Source organism: Hyla sarda, chromosome 1, assembly GCF_029499605.1.
Source record: "Hyla sarda isolate aHylSar1 chromosome 1, aHylSar1.hap1, whole genome shotgun sequence".
Taxonomy (NCBI): Eukaryota; Metazoa; Chordata; class Amphibia; order Anura; family Hylidae; genus Hyla; species Hyla sarda.
The window spans coordinates 99,532,815-99,554,642 of NC_079189.1; the positions used below are offsets into that span (position 1 = coordinate 99,532,815).

The following is a 21,828-nucleotide window of genomic DNA, read 5'->3' on the forward strand; positions in this document are numbered from 1 at the left end:
AAGCAGGAAACTTACTGTAAACCTGCCCGTGTGAATGTACCCTGTACTTTCACATGGGGGGCAAACCTCCAGCTGTTTCAAAACTACAACTCCCAGCATGTACTGAAAGACTGTGCATGCTGGGAGTTGTAGTTTTGCAACAACTGGAGGCACACTGGTTGGAAAACCTTCAGTTAGGTTCTGTTACCTAACTCAGTATTTTCAAACCAGTGTGCCTATAGCTGTTGCAAAACTACAACTCCCAACATGTACTGATCACCGAAGGGCATGCTGGGAGATGTAGTTATGCAACAGCTAGAGGTATGCAACTACAACTCCCAGCATGCCGAGACAGCTGTTTCGGCATGCTGGGATTTGCAGTTTTGCAACATCTGGAGGGCTACAGTTAGAGACCACTGCACTGTGATCTCCAAACTGTGGACCTCCAGATGTTGCAAAACCACAAATCCCAGCATGTACAGACAGCAAACTGCTGTGTGGGCATGCTATGAGTTATAGTTTTGCAAGATCTAAAGGACACTATAGAGATCACTGTGCAGTGGTCTCTAAACTGTAGACCTCCAGCTGTTGCAAAAATGCAAATCCCAGCATGCCCAAACAGCTGTCTGGGAATGCTGGAAGTTGGAGTTTTGTAACATCTGGAGGGCTACAGTCTCAGACTGTAGCCCTCTAGATGTTGCTAAGCAACTTACTGGCTTCCGTCGGATCCAGGGAGCCGTCCTCTTCTGCCGCACGACATGCCGCACGCGCAGATCACCGCAGCCGATCGCGTCCAGCAGCCTCTATCGATGGGTAAGTGGATCTTCGGCGCCCGTTCCCCTTTGGTTCCCCGTTCTGCCCCGCCTATTGTGGGTGGGCGGAACGGGGAAAACGAAAGTTAATCCCGTCACCCCCGATCTGCTATTGGTTGTCGTGTCTGACGATCAATAGCAGGGATAGGAGGGGTGGCACCCCTGCCACCTCGATCCTATCCCTTCAGGGGGATCGTGGGTGTCTTAGACAACCACGATCCCCCTTATATTCTGGGTCACCATAGACCCGTATGACCCGAATTCACTTGCGATTTGCGCCGATCGCCGACATGGGGGATTCTGATGACCCCCCCTGGGCATTTGTACGGGGTGCCTGCTGATCGATATCAGCAGTCACCCAAGTCCAGTCCCACTTAAGACCCAGGTACAAAAGGTGTATCCATACGCCCTGGGTCCTGTACGGGTTAAACAAGTGGAAAAGGGGGCTATTTGATTTTTGATTTTTATATTAGGGTGGTATATATATATATATATATATATATATATATATATATATATATATACAGTACAGACCAAAAGTTTGGACACACCTCATTCAGAGTTTTATTTATTTTCATGACTATGACAATTGTAGATTTACACTAAATGCATCAAAACTCTGAATTAACACATGTGGAATTGTATACATAACAAAAAAGTGTGAAAATATGTCATATTCTAGGTTCTTCAAAGTAGCCACCTTTTGCTTTGATTACTGCTCTGCACACTCTTGGCATTCTCTTGTTGAGCTTCAAGAGGTAGTCACCTGAAATGGTTTTCACTTCACAGGTGTGCTGGTGTGGAGGAGGAGGTGTGATGTTGTGGGGGTGCTTTGCTGGTGACACTGTTGGGGATTTATTCAAAATTAAAGGCATACTGAACCAGCATGTCTACCACAGCATCTTGCAACGGCATGCTATTCCATCTGGTTTGCATTTAGATGGACCATCATTTATTTTTCAACAGGACAATGACCAAAACACACCTCCAGGCTGTGTAAGGGCTATTTGACCAAGAAGGAGAGTGATGGGGTGCTGGGCCAGATGACCTGGCCTCCACAGTCACCAGACCTGAACCCAATGAAGGCAAAAGGGACAACAAGTGCTAAACATCTCTGGAAACTCCTTCAAGACTGTTGGAAGACCATTTCAGGTGACTACCTCTTGAAGCTCATCTAGAGAATGAGTGTGCAAAGCAGTAATCAAAGCAAAAGGTGGCTACTTTGAAGAGCCTAGAATATGACATATTTTCAGTTGTTTCACTCTTTTTTGTTATGTATATAATTCCACATGTGTTAATTCATAGTTTTGATGCCTTCAGTGTGAATCTACAATTTTCATAGTCATGAAAATAAAGAAAACTCTGAAATAGAAGGTGTTTCCAAACTTTTGGTCTGTATTGTATATATAATTATTATATTTTCTTTTTTGTCCCCTTGTGGAATTTTTTAAGCAATCAATAGATTGCTTATACTGATCAATTTTCTGTTGTTGAATAGCATTATCAGTAAGATTGGGGCTCTGCTAGTAAATAGCAGATTACCCTGTGGCCAGCACAAAGTTCTTCAGACACCACACAGTCACCTTATGGGCTGCTGATTAGACAGCTGACAGGTGCAGCTGCTGTTATCTTCTTAAATGCTGTTATCACTGCATTTAACCCCTTTAGGATCAAGCCCATTTTAACCTTAAAGGAGTACTCCCGTGGAAAACTTTTTTTTTTTTTTTTATCAACTGGTGTCATAAAGTTTAACAGATTTGTAAATTACTTCTATTAAAAAATCTTAATCCTTCCAGTACTTTTTAGGGGCTATATGCTACAAAAGAAATGCTTTTCTTTTTGGATTTCACTGATGTCACGACCACAGTGCTCTCTGTTGACCTCTGCTGTCCATTTTTGGAACTGTCCAGAGCAGGAGAAAATCCCCATAGCAAACATATGCTGGTCTGGACAGTTCTTACAATGGACAGCAGAGGTCAGCAGAGAGCACTGTGGTCTGACAACAGATAAATCCAAAAATAAAAGCATTTCCTCTGCAGTATACAGCCCATAAAATGTATTGGAAGGATTAAGATTTTTTAATAGAAGTAATTTGCAAATCTGTTTAGCTTTCTGGCACCAGTTGATTAAAAAAAAAAAAGTTTTCCATGGGAGTACCCCTTTAAGAACCAGGCCAATTTTATTTTTGCATTTTCGTTTTTTCCTCTTTGCCTTCTAAAATCCATAACTCTTTTATATTTTCATTTACAGACCCATATAAAGGCTTGTTTTTTGCATGACCAATTGTACTTTGTAATAAAACCTCTCATTTTACCATAAAATATATGGCAAACCCCCCCAATTTTTTTTTTTAAGGAGGAAGTTTAAATGAAAACCACAATTTTCTACATTTTTAAGGGTTTCATTTTCACACTGTACATTGTATGGTAAAAATAACATGTGTTCTTTATTCTGTGGGTCAATACGATTAAAATTATACCCATGGCTAGATACTTTTATATTTTTTACCACAAAAAAAAAAATCTAAAACTTTTTGTACAAATTCAGTAATCTAAAATTACCCTATTTTAACCACCTATAACTTTTTTATTTTTCCGTATAAAGGATGGTATGAGGGCTATTTTTTTTTTGCACCGTCATCTGTAATTTTTATCGATACCACATTTGCATTTATAAAGCTTTCGGATAATTTTTATAATTTTTTTTATTGGAATAAAATATGACAAAAAAATAGCATGTTTGGACTTTCTTTTTTTTTTTTTTTTTACGTTTACGCCGTTCACCATACGGGATCATTAACATTATATTTTGATAAGGATTTTGTTCAGACATTTACGCAGACGGCAATACCAAATATGTTCATAATTTTTTTTTTTAAATACGTTTTGGGGGGTAAAATGGGAAAAACTGACAATTTTCATTTTTATTGGGGAAGGGGATTTTTCACTTTTTTTAACTTTTTATTTTTACATTTTTCAACTTTTTTTTTACACTTTTTATGTCCCCATAGGGGATTATCTATAGCAATCATTCGATTGCTTATACTGTTCAGTGCTATGCATAGAGCATAGCACAGATCAGTATTATTGGCTATCTTCTGCTCTGGTCTGCTCGATCTCAGACCAGAGCAGGAGACGCCTGGAGACCAACGGAGACAGGTGAGGGGACCTCGGTCCGCCATCACAGATGATTGGATCCCCGAGGAAGTGCTGTGAGCAATCGTCTATTTTAACATGCGCATTACCGCAGATGCCGAGATCTGTACTGATCAAGGCATCTGAGGGGTTAATGGCGGACATCCGTGCAAATGCGGATGTCGGCCATTGCCAGTGGGTCCCCGGCTGCTGATAGCAGCCGGAACCTGCCGTATATGATGCGAGCACCGCAGTCATACACAGGACGTAAATGTACGTCCTGGTGCGCAAAGTACCCACAAACCAGGATTTACATTTACGTCCGTGGTCGTTAAGGGGTTTATGGCGGACAACAGAGTAAGTTGATGATAGCAGCCATCATCTATGAAGTGAGCTTTGCTCCTGAGCTCACTTCATACATTGCTCAAAAAAGTAAAGGGAACACTAAGATAATACATCTGAATGAATGAACTAATCATATGAAATACTTTCGTTTTTACATAGTTGAATGTGCTGACAAAAAAAATCACACACAAATTATTAATGGAAATCAAATTTATCCACCCAGGAGGTCTGAATATGGAGTCACACTCAAAATAAAAGTGGAAAACCACACGACAGGATGATCCAAGTTTAAAGTTATGTCCTTTAAACTGGAACAGGAACTGCTGACACACTCCAGCCACATGAGGTCTAGCATTGTCTTGCATTTGGAGGAACCCAGGGCCAACCACACCAGCATATGGTCTCCAAAGGGATCTGAGGATCTCATCTCGGTACCCAATTGCAGTCAGGCTATCTCTGGCAAGTCACTGGAGGGCTGAGCGGCCCCCCTAAGAAATGCCACCCCACACCATTACTGACCCCCCGCCAAACCAGTCATGCTGGAGGACATTGTGCTCAGTGTGAACCTGCTTTCATTTGTGAAGAGCACAGGGCAACATTGGCAAATTTGCCAATCTTGGTGTTCCCTGGCAAATGCCAAACATCCTGCACCTGTGGATGTCGGGCCCTCAAACCACACTCATGGAGTATGTTTCTGACTGTTTGAGTGGACACATGCACATTTATGGCCTGCTGGAGGTCATTTTGTAGTGCCCTGGCAGTGCTCCTCCTTGCACAAAGGCGGAGTTAGCGGTCCTGCTGCTCAATTGTTGCCCTCCTACGGCCTCTTCCACGTCTCCTGATGTACTGGCCTGTCTCCTGGTAGTGCCTCCAATCTCTGGACACTATGCTGACAGATACAGCAAACCTTCTTGCCACAGCTCGCATTGATGTGCCATCCTGGATGAGCTGCACTACCTGAGCCACTTGTGTGGGTTGTAGACTCCATCTCATGCTACTACTAGAGTGAAAGCTCCGCCAGCATTCAAAAGTGACCAAAACATTAGCCAGGAAGCATAGGAACTGGGAAGTAGTCTGTGGTCACCACTCCTTTATTGGGGGTGTCTTGCTTATTGCCTATGATTTCCACCTGTTGTCTGTTCCATTTGCACAACAGCATATGAAATTGATTGTCAATCAGTGTTGCTTCTTGAGTGGACAGTGTGATTTCACAGAAGTGTGATTGACCCTTTATTTTTTGAGCAGTGTAGTATAGTAACAAACGTGTACTATAAAAGTATGGCACTTGTTAAAGCACAAGCTGTGATCAATCCTATTATTTTTACTGCTCCAATCAACCTACCGGAATATTCACTTCTGTGTGGTTATTTGGTTCAGAAGGTGCACAGATTATTATTGCAGGCCATTGTATTGATTTCAGCCTAAAATGTGTTTGTTAATGTAAGGGAACAGAATGAGACTACTCAGCTAGCTGAAGACGTATGTTTGCTGATGTGTGAAATTACATTTAACTCAGTAGCTATGAAAACATGTTTATGAAAAACTGTAGAACTTTTAAATGTTTCTTAAGCAAACTGTGTAATAAAATATTTTTTTTTTCCATCATATTCTGATCCTTTGAGTTATGTACATCTGGGGCACCTGAGAATGACTTCAATATACATGCTTTGCGGATATAGGTATTAAAATAATCAATGTAATCCATTAGCAATAAGTGAAATACTTCACATTAATGTGAGACGAATTGTCATGCAGAAAATGTCTACAGATCATTTTTTGTGATAAATGTGTTTGGAAGGAACACAGGCATTTCTATTCTAATAACAAAGAACGGGTACTAGGATAAAGTTATATGAATACTGAATGGAAACTGTGCACCATATACTTTAGCATATTCACTATTGCTGAAATAGATGGAAGAAGCAGCAGCTAGTGAAATGAAATATAAAAATATCTCATATCCTTTATATACATTTGGCTTAGTTCACATTGACATTGAGGACCTGTTCCATCAAGTTCTATTGCTCAAAATACAAAATAAAATTGTGTGCTATGCTATTCCATCCAAAAACAAAACTGAAAACATGACAGAAGCCAGACAAATTCAATATAAGCTAAATCCAATGTAAGTCAAATTTTTATCTATTGTTAGAAACTAGATCAAACTCAATCCATCTAACATATTTAGCTGGATTCCTAAAAAATGGAGATGTGGTGTCTACATGAAGCATAGAAGGTCAGAACGATGAAGGTGGTAGTCTCTGGTATATATCACATAGCTGAATGGTGATGATCCAATGCTTCTCTTTAAACACCCCAATACAATACAATAGCCATAAGAACAACAGGGATCCAGCTCTCAGGAATGAGAATAGTTAAAACGTAGCTTTTACTGGCTCATATTAAAAACATCAGGGTCAACCACAAAACAAAAAGGAAGGAAGGGGGGGACGCACCCCTAAAAACAGTAGGCCGACGTGTTTCGAGCTACAAGAGAGCTCTTAGTCATGGCTACTTAGTACTCTTGAAACATGGTTTATATATGCTGGTGACAGAAATTAATTAATAATTGCACGTGGTTTAGCCCGCGAGGCACTGGGCTGGAATTGCCAGCATGTGACGACATATCCAGACAATCCCGGCTCACATGTTTTCATTGTTCACAGAGCAAAAACATCTGTAAAATGTTTTATTTTCCATGCTGATTTCAATCTGTAACTGGCTAAAAAAAAAATTTGCAACTATTTTTTTTTTTTACCGGTTATGATCAAAAATTGTCACATAAGACAAGTTTCCACTGTGTAAAGATGATCTCTAAAATTACAGTTCTGTAAAGCAACTTAACTTTACTTAGCTCCTGACCCCAGTACAATTCAGATACTTAAAAGTAGCGTAAAACAGCTTGTGGTACAGCTTTGTATGCAGGAGAAGAATCTAGTCACTGTCCCTTTAAATATTACTTTTTGTGCAGATATGCTTTTGCAGACATAAACCATTGGTGCTTTGGCACATGTTTGGGAACATGTTTGTCTGATGCCGATGTAGACAGATATAACAGCTCTCTAGTGCATTAGCTTAATGTCTAAATTACAGAAATGACTGGACAAGGATATCACGGGAGACAGTGTTTGCAGCAAACTGTGACAAACTACTTGAGGAAATGTATCAAAGAGAAGTCCTCCCTGACTTGGTACACAGGCCAGCACTGGTCCCACCCTAGGTCAATATAGAAAAATGGGAAACTCTCCTGGCTAGAACAGAGAAGATCAAGGTCCACTTCTGTTTATCTTAATTTATCTGTACATGAATTGCATTGCAAGGTAAGACAAGTTTAATAGGATAAATCACTGCACATTGTAAACCTTAGTGTATGCATGAAGTGACAGACAAATACATGCAGTATGCAATGCAGAAAATACTAATATCTAGGCCTTCAGCACCTGCAATGTGCAAGTTACAGCTCCAACAAACTTTTTCTAACAGAAACATGGAAACAACATGGATTGGTAAAGTGGTAGACAAGGCTGTTTCTCCAATAGAGTCTACTAAGTCTTAAAGGGGTATTCCGGGCAAAAACATGTTATCCCCTATCCAAAGGATAGGGGATAAGATGTCTGATCGCGGGGGGCCCTCTGCCTGGACCCCCGCAATCTCCCTGCAGCACCCGCATTCTATGCGGGTGCTGAATCTCCAGTTTTGTGCATACAGAATGCCAACATCTATTTGAATGTTCCCATACCATGCAAAATTAGGACATAAAAGAAAAATCAAGGTATTCTGGGACACAAATTTCAAACTTTATTGTTTTAGAAAAAAGGACATACATTTAAAAACATTTAAAAAAGGGTACAAAATACCAAGATGGTCCTACAGATACACAACCGGAGGTCCATAGAACAAGGAGTTAATCCCCAAAGAAATACCTGTATATACAGATGGCTAAAAGAGCCTACTTTATAATAACAAAAGTGTCCCAACTAGTGACTACATTCAGTAAGGTAACAGCCATATACATTTATACACAAAGCAAGAGGTTGTTAGTTTCACCTTCTAAGGACACACCAGGACCTCCGTCACCCAACATTTCGCAATTAAATGCTTCTTCCGGGGCGTAGAAGGTGAAACTAACAACCTCTTGCTATGTGTATAAATGTATATGGCTGTTACCTTACTGAATGTAGTCACTAGTTGGGACACTTTTGTTATTATAAAGTAGGCTCTTTTAGCCATCTGTATATACAGGTATTTATTTGGGGATTAACCCCTTGTTCTATGGACCTCCGGTTGTGTATCTGTAGGACCATCTTGGTATTTTGTACCCTTTTTTAAATGTATGTCCTTTTTTCTAAAACAATAAAGTTTGAAATTTGTGTCCCAGAATACCTTGTTTTTTCTTTTATGTCCTAATCTCCAGTTTTGGAAAACTCCATTCATGTCTGTCACGTCATGCCCCCTCCCATAGACATGAATGGATTGGGCGTGGCGTGACATCATGTCCCCATTCCCGGAAACCCAGAGGTTTCCGAAACTAGATACGCAGTCCCCGCATAGAATGTGGGTGCTGCAGGGAGATCGGGGGGGGGGGGGTCCCAGCGGTGGGCCCGCACGATCAGACATCTTATCCCCTATATTTTGCATGGGGGATAAAATGTTTTTGCCCGGAATACCCCTTTAATGTTATAAATTGAGATATGTAGTGCGTAATGTAATCTGTGGTAAAGAAAAAAACAGAGTGCATGTGAACAAAGCCTTGTTAAAGTGTTTGAATTGGGTACATATTTTTGGAGGAAGGGAGTGTATATTTAAAAGGGTAAGTATATTATCCCCTATTCAAAGGATAGGGGATAAGATGTTAGATCTCAGGGGTCCCACCGGTGGGAACCCCCACGATCTTCGGCACGGCATCCCTATCTTTCGGTGCACGGAGTGAATTCTGCTTCATGCCCGATGACTGGCAATGCAAGCTGCCACACCCCTTCTATTCACTTATATGGGAGGAGTCGTGACAGCTATGGTGTGATGTCATAAACGCAGAAGCCGGAGATCGCGGCTTATCCCATATACTTTGGATAGGGGATAAAATGTTTCCAATGGAGTACCCTTTAATGCACACATGACCAATGTGTGGTTTACAATCCCCTTCTATATGACTTATAGCAGAAAGGGTTTCTGTAATCCATATTGACTGTCTCATTTAATAACAGCGATAAACTAATCAAAGAGGTAAAACTCGGGTGTGAATTTAAGGATTTTTAGGGAACGTTACAGCCAGACATATATTTTCCCTGTATTAGTGGATACCTTAGACATGTAGAATTTTAAGGTGGTCAAACTATGGATTCCATCACTGTTCTGCAGATTTAGACCAAGGTCATTGGAACTTGTTAAATCCTTCACAAATGCAGTTGTTACTGTGACCTATTAAAATACATGAATGTGTGAGAGACTGGAGGAAAAATATGAAAAATTGATAAATGAACAATGCAAGTGACTCATTTACATGACAAAAGTATCTTGGCAAAAACAGAAGCTCCTCAATACTGACATAATATCTCAATGTCTCAGATGGATTTTCAGATCTAGTAGAGACTATTTCCTTCTGTAATCTATCCCATGTACTTAAATCAGCATTGTGGGGACACCTTAAGGGATATTTACATGAATAAACTGCATTAATTATCACATGACAAATCTCTAAAATGCCGACGATCATCTAAATGCATTTAAACCATTTTGGTTATCAGTTTAAAGTTTCCTTAAGGATTCGTCTCTGACTTCTTTTTTTTTTTTTTTTTTTTTTGTTAAAGTCCAATCTCTTCTTATATTACAATTCCATACTTTCAATACAGCTTTAACCTTCACCAATGTCCCCTTTAAACATAGCTTGAGCAGTGAAATCTTCTGTAGCGAAACAATTTGGATTTAAAACAATCTCCTCGTATTGCTTCCAATAGCCAATGATGGATATACAGTAGATAGAAAATGTTAATAGGTTGATTTTACTTGCAAATATTCAAATAGAAAACTGTACTATTAATATTCTTATACAAAATTGTTGTTAATGGGGTTTTCTGGTAACACAAAATGTATAAAAAGTGCTCAGATTGGCTTTAAAAAAAAAAAAATAAATAAATAAAAGATACTTACCTACCCAATCTTGATCCCAGTTTTGACATGCAGGAAATACCCACTTGACCAATCCCTGGTCATATTGCACTAACTCAGTGACTAGTTTAGCAGGGCCAATTCTCATTTACCAAATAAATGTCCTGTGTAAGAGTCCTTTAAGGTATGGCCACACGTGCCATATTTTGCTGTGTATTTTGCTGCTGAGTATTTTACTGCTCATTAAACTCACTGAGTAGCAAAATCAGCTTCAGATAATATGCAGCAAAATACGCAGAAAAATCCATCATGTGTAACTCTACCCTAAAGATTTGAAAACAAGCACAAAAACCTACCTCTGTATCCAAAAATCCGGATAATTAGCTAATAATAGTATAAAATACTAATATCAAAGCACAGGAAATGCTTGGTCGAATTAATACAGCAAGTCAAAAGCTGTATTATGTTTTCTCAGGTTCTCTTGTCTAATCTTACATCAAGGTCAAAATCAACACTGCATGACAGATATATAAAAAGACATCTGGAAGGGGGCAAACATTTTTTTTCCATGGTACTTTACTAGCTGCCCCTGTCCTTGCAAGGTTTATATTTATTGGTTTATACCTCTGTTTCCTCAGATCATGGGTAATCCTCTGTATTGGACAAAACCACCGAACATCACTTTGATATGATTTCTTCACAAGTAATGTGACAAGTAATTTTGTGGCTATATCTTTTCCATCTTAAAATCCTACACCAGAACGTCAAAGTGTAGATCAGGAAGCAGCATGATATATAATTATTTTGTAGCGAAAATAAGTTTCCCAGAGAGATAAATCATTGAAAAAGTCAAGGAAATCGATATATTTTGTAAGAAGAACTGAGGTTAAGATACTGATTGAAATCTTGCACAAATTTTACCATGTACTAACACCAGAAATAGAAAAAAAAAAATATAAAGTATTGGTTTATTTTATCAAAAAGGCATACTGGACCGTGTCTGCACATAAAATATGAGATGAGTGAAGAAGACATCAGAAAAAGATATACCGTATTTTTCACCGTATAAGACGCACTTTTTCTTCCCCAAAACTGGGGGGGGGGGGGGGGTTGGTGCGTCTTATACGGCAAATACCTATCCTATCGCGGTTGTCCCTGCAGCCATCAACGGCCGGGACCCGGGGCTAATACAAGACATCACTGATCGCAGTGATGCCCTGTATTAACCCTTCAGATGCAGCGATTAAAGCTGACCGCCGTGTCTGAAGTGAAAATAACACTAACCTGGCTGTTCAGTCGGGCTGTTCGGGACCGCCGTGGGGAAATTGCGGCATCCCGAACAGCTTACAGGACACCAGGAGGGACCTTACCTGCCTCCTCGGTGTCTGCTCCGTGTCGGGATCCCCTGCATGGCCGGCGCTCTCCTTCATTGTCATCACGTGGTCGCGCACGCCATCCCATCATCCAACAGGAGCAGCATGCATAGCGACATGATGGCGGCAACGGAGAGCAAGGATACCCGGAGCAATGGGGACACGGCGACAGCAATGGATGGCGACATCCAGGGCAGCGGTGACGAGTCCGGAGCGGCAGGGACACGTGAGTACTACCTCCTATACCAGGACAGTGATCTTCAACCTGCGGACATTCAGATGTTGCAAAACTACAACTCCCAGCATGCCCGGACAGCCGTTGGCTGTCCGGGCATGCTGGGAGTTGTAGTTTTGCAACATCTGAAGGTCCGCAGGTTGAAGATCACTGTCCTATACTTTACATTGTATTTGGTTCAGAATCTTTATTTTCTAGATTTTATCCTATAAAATGAGGTGCATCTTATATGCCGGAGAGTCTTATATGACGAAAAATACGGTACTTAGAATTCTTCTGACTAGTAAACAGCAAAATAAAAAAGAATATAGAATTCTCCCAAGGTTCTTTGCATAAGTCAACTAAGGAAAAATGGAACTGAAGAACACAAAATACATTTTTCTTAACATGGATAACACATTAGGCAATTCAATATCTGAAAACCCTGAACTGCAATTTTGAGGTAGCAATTTTAGCCATTGTTTAGATGGCTTTGTTATATATCTGTTTCATAGCAGTGTTTTCTTTCAGGGTAAAGAAACTTTTTCACATACGTTAATTCCTATTGGTTCTCTAAAGCTTTCTATCAGAGAAACACATTACTTTCAATAGTTTATAAAGTTGAAACAAAAATATTAACCCAGACATTAAATTCTCTCCAATCTACCATAAAAGATGAGACTTCTAGTCTGATAATACACTACAAATAATATGTTGTCAGAATATGTATTTGTTTGTTATTCCATCTGCCTTTATTCCACTGGAGTGGGTATATCTAGAAGAGTAATGCATGACTGCAGAATAAGATAAACCATGTAGGTTGGCATAAGAGCTTTATATAATAAACAGAAGATTTTTTTTTTGTTTTATAAAGAAGTGTTTTTTCAGTCTTTTTAAGCCTTGATTTAAGGTTTTTTTTCTCTTTCTTACACACATTGGACTCATAAAACTATTTGAAAAACCAGAAAAGGCTGTACATTAATTTGGCAAAAACTAAAGTATAGAAATTGTTCTAATATAACTATTGTACTGTCCTTTAAAAAAAAATGTTTTGTTTTAATAAATGTTTTCAAAAAATTATACATAGTAAAAATTGAACGGGAGCTCTATATAAAAACGGAATCCTAAGCCGAGGATACTGCATTGCGCATTACCCGATGTGCCAAATGTACTGCAAGAAAAACAAAATACTGAAGCAGTCCTGCTAGTCTAAGGATAGTAGATAGAAAGAAAGAAGTCTAAAAATATGTCCAATAAATACATTTTTAGATTTATTAAGTAGAAAATATGATGTTATAAACAGAAATGTCTTTTTGCAGGGCCCTTGCATCAGGTAATATGTATAAAAACAAAAAGTTAAAATTATTTTAAAAAAATTATAAAATATATAAAAAAATTCTATCATGCATCATTGGTAAGTATATTTCCCCTATTTAGCCTATATTTTAGTTAGGTACTAAAATATGCACCAAATAGGGGAAATATACTTACCAATCGTGCATGAAATTATTTTTTAATATATTTTATAACATTTATTTATAATAGCGGGCGGCATTGATTGCAGTGCCGCACGTTATTAACCCTTTAGACGCGGCGTTCAAAGTTGAACGCCGCGTCTAAAGTGAAAGTGAAAGTGTGCCGGTTAGCTCAGTGGGCTGTTCGGGATAGCTGCAGCGAAATAGCGGCATCCTGAACAGCTTACAGGACAGCGGGAGGGTCCCTACCTGCCTCCTCGCTGTCCGATCGCTGAATGACTGCTCAGTGCCTGAGATCCAGGCATGAGCAGTCAAGCGGCAGAATCATCAATCACTGGTTTCTTATGAGAAAGCAGTGATCAATGATAAAGATCAGTGTGTGCAGTGTTATAGGTCCCTATGGGACCTATAACACTGCAAAAAAAAGTGAAAAAAAAGTGAATAAAGGTCATTTAACCCCTTCCCTATTAAAAGTTTGAATCACCCCCCTTTCCCCCCCCCAAAAAAAAACACAGTGTAAATAAAAATAAACATATATGGTATTACCGCGTGCGGAAATGTCTGAATTATAAAAATATATCGTTAATTAAACCGCACGGTTAATTCCGTGTGCGCAAAAAAATTCCAAAGTCCAAAATAGTGCATTTTTGGTCACTTTTTATATCATGAAAAAATGAATAAAAAGTGATCAATAAGTCCTATCAATGTAAAAATGGTACCGTAAAAAATTTCCAATCACGGCGCAAAAAATGAGCCCTCATACCGCCCCATAAACGGAAAAATAAAAAAGTTATAGGTGTCAGAAATGAAAATTTTAAATGTATTAATTTTCCTGCATGAAGTTATGATTTTTTCCACAAGTATGACAAAATCAAACCTATATAAGTAGGGTATCATTTTAACCGTATGGACCTACAGAATAAATATCAGGTGTAATTTTTACCGAAAAAATTTACTACGTAGAAACGGAAGCCCCCAAAAGTTACAAAACAGCGTTTTTTTTATTTAAATTTTGTCTCACATTGATTTTTTTTTCTGTTTCACCGTAGATTTTTGGGCAAAATGACTGACGTCATTACAAAGTAGAATTGGTGGCGCAAAAAATAAGCCATCATATGGATTTTTAGGTGCAAAATTGAAAGAGTTATGATTTTTTAAAGGCAAGGAGCAAAAAACGAAAATGCAAAAACGGAAAAAAACCCGGTCCTTAAGGGGTTAATATTGTATAATAAATCTAAAATTGTATTTATTGGACATATTCTTATACCTCATTCTTTCTTTCTATCTATTATCGTTAGCCTAGCAGGACTGCTTCAGTATTTTGTTTTTCTTCCAAAAATTACACATAGATATAGTTTTGTATCAAGGCAGCACACAGACTGATCACACAAACAATGTACTGAAGTAACAATCCTGCTTAGATGACCTCCACCTTGCTTTCTGTATATGACATTACAGCTCTTAAATGGTGGCCTGTTTCACAAAAAACTGGAGACTTTCAACTTCCGTTTACTTTTTTTTTTTTTTTATCATTTATGACTAAGGAAGCCAAGCATATGCAAGATGTGTTGGCAGATTTTCATTCTGTTTAAAGGGGTACTCCAGTGGAAAACATCTTTTTACAACTACTTATATGTAAAAATCTTAATCCTTCCAGTACTTATCAGCTGCTGTATACTACAGAGGAAGTTACATATTTTTTTGTTAATATTGGGGTGGTGGAGGAAGTACGCCATTCACTTCACTATACTGAGAGCAGCTGAAAAGTGTGTATGTTATGATGCTTTGTTGTGTATAAGGTTTGCAAAAAAGCAGTAAACTACTTAAAGGGGCACTCCACTGCCCCAGCACACCCCTCGTGATGTCCCTCCACACCCACTCAATGCAAGTCTATGGGAGAGGGTGTGGCAGCCACCATGCCCCCTCCCATAGACTTGTATTGAGGGGGCATAGCGTGAGGTCATGAGGGACGTGGCCATGATGTCACGACCCCGGCAGCCCGCACCCAGCGTTCGGAACAAAATGTTCCAGACACTGGGACAGTGGGGTACCCCTTTAAAGGGAATCTCAGAACAGAATCTCCCTAACCTGAATAAACAAGTTAATAGTGTGGGTGATTCTGATTCCAACACAGTTTACCTTATAAAAATCTGTGCAGCCATACTGTTGTAATCCTTAGAAAATAAAATATGTATATCATCTTGCTGTGCATTGGAGGGGTTCTTTATGCTTTCCTATAAATGTTTCTCTTGCTCACTCTGGCTCATAATTCTCCCCTCTTTCTCAGCATTTCCATGAAGGGGACAGAGTGATCGGATGAACGGGGTAGAGCCGGCTAGTACAGCATAAAGATTGTCCCAGTTGTTCAAAAATATTAATTTGCATATTTTCTTTTCTATGGATTACAATAGAATGGCTTCACAGATTTTTTAAGGAAAACTGTTAAATCAGCATAAACCCCACTGTTAACTTGTGCATTCAGGATAATGTAGGTGAAGCTGCTATCAGATTCCTTTTCAAAATACTCCTCAACATTGAAAATGCAGAAAAGTTGTAAAATTATGGAAATCACAGGATTGACAGACATGGTTATCATCAGTTATTAGTGGTTGTCTGGGAAATATTCTGCCACGCTGAATGCACTTTGGTGTACAAATCAAGATACATTGCTGGCAGCTCCCTTTAAAATTGGCAACCAATGATGTCCTAGATGTGCTTGATGGGAGCTAAATTTGACGATTCTGCAGGCAATGGTAAAACATTTACACCAGAGATGCTGCTCACAGTAATATGAGCAACATTCCGCCTGGCAGACGGCTCCTGGGACACTTTGGAGAAATGCCTGTACCACCGATTCCATGACCAAATAAATGTAACGCTAAGCTGTTAATGTACCTAGAATGTAGACTACAGGAGTTCAGCTACTCTATATTATAACACCCCGCACCATCATCTTAGGAGTAAGACTGGTGAGATGTTCACTCGTTAAAGCCTCTTTAGGCATTCAACTGTGGTCCCCAGACCAATCTCAAGCTATTAATGTGTCAAGAGACAAAAGTTGAACTCATCACTGAAAAGCACAGACCTCCATTCCAGCCTCCATTGCCATCTTACTCTGCACCATGACAGTCTGTGCGGTGTCATGAGGTCAATGGAGCACCTGTAACTGGATGTCTGACTTGTAGTCCTATGTCTTTCAAGCTCCTTCTAAAAATATGTGTGGTCACTAACGCACAAGGCTTCGTATGGGATGTCCAAATTTCCTGGATCACTAAGAGACACTTTTTTCAATCTGTCGATCTGTCCATGCAGAGGGTTGCCTCTGTGCAACTCTTGATTAGTGTTGAGCGGCATAGGCCATATTCGAATTCGCGAATATTCGCGAATATATGGACGAATATTCGTCATATATTCGCGAATATTCGCATATTCGTTATACCCTCGTTTTATTTTCGCATATGCGAATATTCGCGTATGCGAAAATTAACATATGTGAAAAGTTGCACATACAAAATTAACGCGTGCGAAAATGCGCATATGCGAAAATTAGCATGTGCTAATTTTCGCATATGCGAATTTCCACACGTCAGTCTTACACAGTAGTATTACAGCCTTCTTTACACCACATAAGCTGGAAGCAGAGAGGGATGATCACTGTGATGTGTACTGTGAAGAAAAAAAAAAAAAAAAAAAAAAAAAAACGAATATTCGTAATTACGAATATATAGCGCTATATTCGCGAAATTCGCGAATTCGCGAATATGCGATATTCGCGAATAATATTCGAATTGCGAATATTCGCGAGCAACACTACTCTTGATGTCATTCCAGTTTTTTGTCTCCCAACCACTAGGACACACTACATTGAACAGTGCAAGTATATCAAGGTATTTCAGTTCAACAATTCTGTCCCTCTCAGTTTGCAACAAGAAATAACTGCTAGTGGATGAACATGAGGCATCATACAATGATACTATAGTGACCTAATCCATATTCTGAGGTTTCATACGGCTAAAAGAATTTACTTTCAATCTGTTTTTTAAACCATTGAAGCCCCTCCCACATGGCACTTATTGGAGCTAGGTGTAATCAGTACTGTCTCAATTTTCATAACTTTACAGCTTGTCTTTCTGGGTGTAGCAATTTCAATGTTGATGAGTGTACTTGGAAGAGCTCAAATGAAGGAGATGCTCTAGCTCATAGCCAAGCAATGAAAACAAAATAAAATAAGTATAAAATATATAAAAATTAAATATAATCAAAGACATAAAATCTTAGAAAAAAAATATACTGTTTGATCTGTTTCAGTATTTTATTTAAATAGTAAACATTTAAGGTGATATTACCACTTTAAGACTCCTTACACTTATCACTATAGGATAGACTATTTGTTATTCATGTCCCTAAACAATGCTATTCTCAGTTATTCACATATTAATAACTTCCTGTAACCACAAAGTCTTTTCTTTTCTAAAAATACTTAATTAAGATGATTAACTAAAATGACTCTATATTTATGAACAAAGTATATTATTTTTCCGTATACCAACACAAAGGTGTAATTCTCTATAGGGCTGTCTTATTCTGTACACAGATCATTAACTGCCTGAGACTTCCATTTGTCCTGTGACATTGAGGAAGGAAATTGTACTTCTTTCTCTTGGATTTGCTCCAGTACTCAAATTGCTGCTACATTGCTTTAGCATTTGTCATCATTGATGACTTACTGTAGCTGATAAATGTGTCAGTTTTTTTAAGTTATAATACACGATGTTGCTTAAACATCTTACAAAAAGTTATTATCACCTCAAAATACCTGTTCATTAGAGACTTCTTTGGAAATGATTAAAATTATAAGGAAGAATTTTTTCTAATAAGATATTTGTAATTGAGGTTTCAGCAATGTACTATGAATCTTCATTTATCACAATATCTATTCTACTAGAACTAGTACACAGTTTTTCTCATCTTTATTTGCTCATATCTTTACTCTGAATAAACTTCTCTGGTAACTCTGTAGTCTTTATTTAGTAACATCCTTAAGTCAATATTAAATTACATAGAAGTATGATTCATTTGTTCCCAAGGCTGACCCTAAAATAGGTCTCACTGGGTCCATTGGACCCAGATGGCACTTTAACAGGGGCAGCATTTTGCAACCTGGAAGGTCTCACCTATTACCATTCCCCACATACGATTGACTGATGATGGGAAGAAGTACAGGAGTAGGAGCAGAAGCAAAGAGGAAATAAGATATGAGTCCAAAGACAAATTATCAAAGAAATACCAAAGGAGTAAGAGAGAGGCTGAATAAACCTGAAAATGAAGAGGAGAGACATCAACGGAAAGCAAAGAGATAATCTAGAGGAAGACGTCAATCACATGGGCATCATTCTAGTAAAAGCTGTGACAAAAGTAACAATCAAGGAGCAAAACACTCATCTAGATCCAGGCATCGCCATAGGAGCAAGAGAAGAAGCAAAAGTCTTGAAAAAAAAAAAGACTTGAAAAACCGAGAAGGCACAGTAGGGTCCGGAGCAGGGGACTACTGAGTACACCTCCATTTCAAGGCAGAAATACTGCAATGGATGCAGAAGCACTAGCAAGAAGATTGGGGAGGGCAAAAAAAAAACTTTAAAGTGTAGCTCCCACCAAGTAATATATAATATAATCTGTCCCTACCTATTAGTAATCTAGCCCTAACCCCCTACCTGGCTTTAAAAAAAATTTAATCGCTTTAATAGAGCAGATTTAGTGCTTCTAAATCTGCTCTATAAAGCAGGGCAGGAAGCAGCGCGTCCCAGCAAGCGCAACGTCACTGATGCCTTGCTGGGCTTGCTTCCGCCCTCAGATCGTCTATGCAGCGCTTCTGTCGGGAGCGCGCATAGATGATCTGCCAATAGCACGGCAGGCAGCTCCGGGGTCTCCTCCTCCCTGTTTACCTGTGCATGTGCTATCCAGGGAGGAGGAGTAGAGGAGCATCGCCGGCCTGCCGTGCACGATAATACTGCCGAGACCCGGGACCGATTACAATAATGGTAGCTATTCTAAATAACTTACCCATCCGGAGGATCAGCGCAGCAATGAGTGCGAGCGCTGCCTCCGGACAGGGTAACGGGGGCGGGCGGGGCCGCGCGCGAGGCCAGTGGAGCTGGCCAATGCGCGTAGCCCCAGTTATCAGTGTGCTTGCTCTCGCCTGTTTGATTGACAGGCGGGAGCGAGCACAGCAGTGCCTGGATTTCGACTCATTGCCAGGCTGAAATGAGTCGAAATCCAGTAGTGACGTCACTGCTGAATGCATTCGGCCACTAGGAGGGCGACCCCTAGTGGCCGAATTTAAAAGTGATTTTAAACTTGTTTAAAATCACTTTTTTTAATTAAAGTATATTAGAGATATGTTGTAGTACTTAAGTACTACCACATATCAATTTTTTTACTTCATGACAGTGCCCATTTAAAAGTAATATGAAAAAGAAATGGTTAAAATGCATAAACAACAAGAAATAGTAGCAGTTGCTGCTGCAGGTGGTGAGTCTGTCTTTAGTTTAGCAGAATTGTTGATCTCAATAACTCAGGTGACCCCTCAGATATCTATGATAGTTTAAATTGCTGCATTACAGGCCAAGGCATTGGCAGAAACTGGAATTTCCATTCCCAGTTATTATAATCCAGAAGCAGTAAATCCAATGAGATTTGTAGGCGCTAAGAAGACTGTGAAGGGATAAGTCACTTATTCCCATATACACATACACCATGGTTCAGAATATTATAGCTATTGTTTCCACAAAACTACTACCGTTTATGCACAAATCTAGTATATACGCACCAGAACTAACCTTCTTATATTGCAGTGAATATATGTTATAATTAAGGACATTAAAATACAACACAGCAAAAAGTGTTAAGCAATAGATAAATTCAATCTGACTCCATTGGCAAAATATTTGAGTCAAAATACATCTGAGATTTTATAAGATTTATAAGATAATATAAAAGTCTAATACTGGACATCATACTTCATTCTTTTTCTATTTTTTTTTTCTTTTTTTGTGATCTTTGCAGTTTTGCACATTATTTTGTCCACATTAGAAGTGAAGACTTATCCTCTGTCTGACTCTATCTTTATTCATGTGTAAAATAATTGTTATTAGTGCTATAATACAGTCTAGATCTACAGTTTTAAATCTCTACAGTTATGGTCTAGGACTGTGTATTCTTCTCTTTATTCTATCACCCCGTTGAGTTACATGTTCATCCAGTCAGCATCTATGAAAAAAGATCATGTGACACAAAAAAAAAAATATTTATTTCCCTTTATTTCCATAATTAGGCTGGATGGGTTCACACTTTGTTTTGGTGTTATGTTTCACTGGTTTCCATTTTGGTATTTATTATTATTATTATTATTATTATTATTGTTTTTTTATAAATTCACAGTAGTTTGTGCTATTATATCCATTCAAAAAGGTATATGTTGCAATACATGATTTATATAAATCAATGGGAAATGGATACTGCTGTATGGCAAACAGCAACAGCTATTTTTAGCATCCGTTTAACGTGTGTAAACAAAAACATAGTGTGAACCCAGCCTTATAGGCTTTCTGTAAATGTTTTTATTTTTTTATCCCTTTAGTAAAACATTAATGCTTCTTTCATGAAGTCTAACTCCTGGGAACCCTGATGATCCGTAAAATGATGTGTTTACAGTTTAGGTGAGGTTCAAAAGCTTAGTGGTTACATTTTACACTAGATTGCAGTAGTTTTTAAATTTTACTTCTAATACAATGTTAACAAGAATATAACAATAATCAATGGTTCAATTCTATCTCAGGTTCCTGTTCCCTTCACAGGCGCCCCACCCAACCTTAGGTTAGACAGGATTACATTAGTCAGTCTTTTAGTTCTTTCTAGTTCTACAACTTTCTAGTGACCTCTTCCCTTAGTTAAACCATATATTTTTTTTAAAGTTTAGAGATATTGACCAGTTAAAAATATTGACCAGTAGGCTACCTCTAAGTACTAGTGACAACAGACCTCACTAAGGTCCACCTCCAGATATCTTCATGTCACAGTCCGGCACGGTAACTTCTTAAGGCCTTACTCTTACTACCTTTCCCAATGACCACCATGCCTAACCAACTGGTCCTAGGGATGTCCCAAATGAGCCTACAGTTCATATTTCCTTACAGGTTTGAGTACACCATTGGTCTCCCACTCTAGGTTACAAATATTCAACCTAGTCCCAAAACCCAGAAAGTGCTAATTATTCACAGGTAATAAAGCCAAGCAACATGAAACACTACATGCCTACCACTGACAAGACCTCTTGTACAGCTTCAGAGGACTGCCCTTGCCTCACAGCTTCCAGTTCATTAGCGCCTCTGAAGC

General features: G+C 38.9%; 1 protein-coding gene and 1 pseudogene across 4 annotated transcripts in view; one reads left to right on the forward strand and one right to left on the reverse strand.

Annotated features, from left to right (window-relative positions):
- Positions 1-21,828, reverse strand: part of SGCZ (sarcoglycan zeta) — a 1,079,134-nt gene that overhangs the window by 985,707 nt on the left and 71,599 nt on the right. The gene's annotated exons all lie outside the window — the stretch shown is intronic.
- On the forward strand, positions 738-20,162 carry LOC130332732 (arginine/serine-rich coiled-coil protein 2-like; annotated as a pseudogene).